This window comes from Mandrillus leucophaeus, unplaced genomic scaffold (assembly GCF_000951045.1).
Source record: "Mandrillus leucophaeus isolate KB7577 unplaced genomic scaffold, Mleu.le_1.0 Scaffold209, whole genome shotgun sequence".
NCBI classification, from domain to species: domain Eukaryota; kingdom Metazoa; phylum Chordata; class Mammalia; order Primates; family Cercopithecidae; genus Mandrillus; species Mandrillus leucophaeus.
The window spans coordinates 4,971,892-4,976,129 of record NW_012102132.1 but is presented as its reverse complement, the minus strand read 5'-3'; positions in this window follow the sequence as shown (position 1 = coordinate 4,976,129).

Below are 4,238 nucleotides of genomic sequence, written 5' to 3'. Positions count from 1 at the left end.
TGAAGTAAAACATTTTATCTGAGCAAAACATACAAACAAAAAATAATGATTCCACAGGAAAAAGGTGGAATGATTCTCACAATGGTGAGAATGATTTGGAGCACAGCCATTCTCTGCAGTGGTGATGTTGGGCCTCAGAGTGCTAGGCTGACCTGCTGGGCCTCCAGTTACCAGGATCTGGGAGTAGCAGCTTCAGGGACTGATTAAAATCTTCTCTGAACCCTGGCTTCAGATACTGCTATATTTCTCATGCCCTTGAGACACAATAGGATGAAAATGAGAATTGTTTAGATTTCTTCCCTTCCAACTCTTTTAGATTCTTACTCTATAATGATCATTAAAATAAAAAAAAAGCTTCCTGTTATTCAAATTGATAACGTTTCTATAGTAGGTTTTGTTGATCTCCTATCTCTCAAATTCTGATGTCCTTATCAATGTACTTCCTAATCATAACATTCATTTAAATAATCTCCTGTCTTTGTTATGATTCCTCTCATCTGCAATCTTTATCAGTGTGTCCTTTAACTCAGAATCCACTTAATAAAATGTGTAATGTCATACTAACTTGGAAAGGTTTCACTGTAACATATGGTGATAAAGAAGGAGGCTCAAAGAAGAGAATATTAAAGAAGTAAAATGATTGCTATTACATCAGCCATCACTTAGAATTATATTCATCATCATCGCTATTGAAATTTTAAACTAGTATTTATTGAACATGATGTGAATGGAATGATATTAGGCATATGAATACAGTCTAGGACTTAGAGCTACAGGAATTTGCTAATACATATAAACCACAAAAAGGTGACAATAAGATATGAAACCTCAAATAATAAAGTACCTCTTCAAATACTTGTGATTTTCTCAGGTGGTATGTTTTAATTTCTTGCTTTTAATTTTTTGTGTATTTATTGTAGGTTTTCTAATTTGAGATTACTGTGAGGCTTGCCAATAATATCTCATTTTAACTGATGATAACCCTGATTGCAGAAACAAACAAGCAAAGAGAAAACTCTACACTTAACTTCATTCCCCTTGTTTTAACATTTTGTTGTTTCCATTTATATTTTACTATACTATGTCTTGAAAAGTTGCTGTAATTATTATTTTTGATAGGCTCATCTTTTAGTCTTTATACTCAAGATATGAGTAGTTTATATGCCACAATTATAGTGTTATAATATTTTGTGGGTATTTTGTGTGTGTGCTCGTACCGTTTCTAGTGAGTGAGTTTTGTGCCTTTAGGTGACTTCTTATTGCCCATCAAAGTCCTTTTCTTTCAGATTGAAGAACTCCCTTTAGCATTTCTTGTAGGACGGCCCTAGTGCTGATGAAATCCCTCAGCTTTTGCTTGTCTGAGAAAGTCTTTATTTCTTCTTCATGTTTGAAGAATATTTTCACTGAATATACTATTTTAGGATGAAAGCTTTTCTCCTTCAGCCCTTTAAATATGTCATGCCACTCTCTCCTGGCCTGCAAGATTTCCACTAAAAAATTTGCTGCCAGACGTATTGGAGCTCCTGCATGTTTGAAGGGTATTTCCACCAGATATACTATTCTAGGGTAACAGTTTATTTTCCTTTAGCACTTTAAATACATCATGCCACTCTCTTCTGGCCTGTAAGGTTGCCACTGAGAAGACAGCTGCCAGCCGTATTGGAGCTCTATTTTATGTTATTCATTTATTTTCTGTTGCTGCTCTTAGAATCCTTTATTGTTGACCTTTGGAAGTTCAATTATTAAATACCTGGAGGTAGTCTTCCTTGGGTTAAATGTGCTTGGTGTTATATAATCTTCTTGTACTTGTATATTGTTATCTTTCTCTAGGTTTGGGAAGTTTCTCTTTTGTTATCCCTTTGAATAAACTTTCTACCCCTATCTCTTTTTCTACCTGCTCTTTAAGGCCAATAACTCTTAGATTTGCCCTTTTGAGGCTGTTTTCTAGATCTTGTAGGCATGTTTCACTCTTTTCTATTCTTTTTTTCTTGTGTCTCCTCTGACTGTATTTTCAAATAGCCTGTCTTCAAGCTCTCTAATTCTTTCTTCTGTTTGATCAATAATTTTGTTCAGAGATCCTGATGCAGTCTTCAGTAGGCAAATTGAATTTTTCAGCTCCAGAATTTCTGCTTGATTCTTTTTAATTATTTCAAATCTCTTCATTAAATTTATCTGATAGGATTCCGAATTTGTTTTGTCTGTGTTCTCTTGATTTTCATTGAGCTTCCTCAACACAGCTATTTTGAATTCGCTGTCTGAAAGGTCGCATATCTCTGTCACTCTGGCATTAGTCTCTGGTACCTTATTTAGTTTATTTAGTGAGGGCTTCCTGGTTAGTCTTAATGTTTGTGGATGTTTGTTGTCTGGGCATTGAAGAGTTAGGTGTTTATTTTGGTCTTTTCAGTCTGGGCTTGTTTGTACCCATTCTTCCTTGGAAGACTTTCCAGGTATTAGAAGGTGCTTGGGTGTTGTGATCTAAGCCAACTTTGCAAGCTCAGTGATGCTGTGGTTCTTGCAGACTCATGGAGGTACCGCCTTGGTGGTCTTGGATAAGATCTGGAATAATTCTCCAGATTACCAGCTAGATACTCTTGTTGTTCTCTTACTTTTTCCCAAACAAATGGATTCTCTCTCTGTGGTAAGCCTCCTGGACCTAGGGTGGAGTGACCCAAGCACCCTTGTGGCCATCACCACTGGGACTGCACTGGGTTAGACCTCAAACCAGCACAGCACTAGGTCTTGCCCAAGGCCCATGGTAACCACTGCCTGGCTACTGCTGATGTTCTCTCCAGGCCCAAGGGCTGTACAAATCCACAGGTGGCAAAGCTAGCCAGGTTTGTGTTCTTTCTTTCAGGATGGTGAGCTTCCCTTGGGCCAAGGGGGAGTCCAGAAATGCCATCTGGAAGCCAGGGCCTGGAGATAAGGAACTTAGGACTCTACTTGGTGCTCTATTCCACTCCACTGTGGCTGAAGTGGCATGTAAGCTTCAAGACAAGGTCCTTCCCAGTCTTCCCTCTCCTTTCCTCAAGCAGAAGGATTTTCTCCCTGTGGCTACTACCACCCCCTCCATGCCCATGGAAAGTACTGCCTGGCTACCATCAATGTTCATTCAGGTCCCAAGGGCTCCTCAGTCAGCCTGTGGTGAATGCCACCAGGTCTGGGTCTCTCTCTTCTGGGTATTGGGCTCCTCTCTAGCGCAGGGAAGGTCCAGAAATACTGTCCAGGAGCCAAGCCCTGGAATCGGAGACCCCAGGAGTCTGCTTGGTGCTCTACCCAACTGTAGCCAAGCTGGTACACAAGCTGCAAGACAGAGTCCCTTTTACTCTTCCCTCTTTTTTCCTCAAACAAAAGGCATCTCACCCAGTGGCCACCATAGCTGGGAATGTGCTGGGTCATCCTTGATGCCAGCAAGGCTCTGGGTCTCACCCAAGGCCCACAGTGAATACTGCCCAGCTACCACTGATGTTTCCTCAGGGCCCAAGGGCTCTTTATTTAGCAAGTGATGAATTCTGCCAGAACTGGGTCCTTCCCTTCAAGGCAGCAGGTTCCCTTCTGGCCCATGGTGTATCTAAAAATGTTGTCAAGGAGCTAGGGCTTGGAATGGGGACCTCGGGAATCTGCCTGGTGCCCTATCCTACTGTGGCTGAGCCGGTATGCAAGTTGCAAGAGAAAGTCCCCTTTACTCTTTCCTCTTCTCTCCTCAAATGGAAGAGAAGAGTCTCTCGCAGAGCTGTTGGGGATTGGGGTAGGTGTAATGCAAACACTCTCTTGGTGGTCCAGCTGGTATCTCAGCAGGTCATCTGTACCCTAAGTCCACTGGCTATGAGTCCAGCACAGTACCAGGACTTGCTCAGGAATTGCAGGCCTTGTAGGTTGGACTGCGTTTCAAGTTTATTCAGAGGCCGAGAGCACTATAGTCCATGGTGGTGAGGTTTGCCAGAACTCAGGTTCCAGTTACTGGGATGGATGATTCTCCTCTGGCTAGGGCTGGTCTAAATGTTCCCTTCGTGAGCTGTGGCTGAGTTTTGCCCCATGTTGCTTTCTGCTGTGACAGAGCAGCACTGAGTTCCAATGCGAAGTCCCACAATCACTACACTCTCCTTTCCGCAAGTGCACGGGTTTTCTTCCCATGCCTCAAGGCTACTGCCAGGGGATGGTAGACGAGTGATGTAGACAATTCAATCATGTCTTTCCTACCTTCTTTAGTGACTCGTTCCTTAATATTAAAACCAGGCATT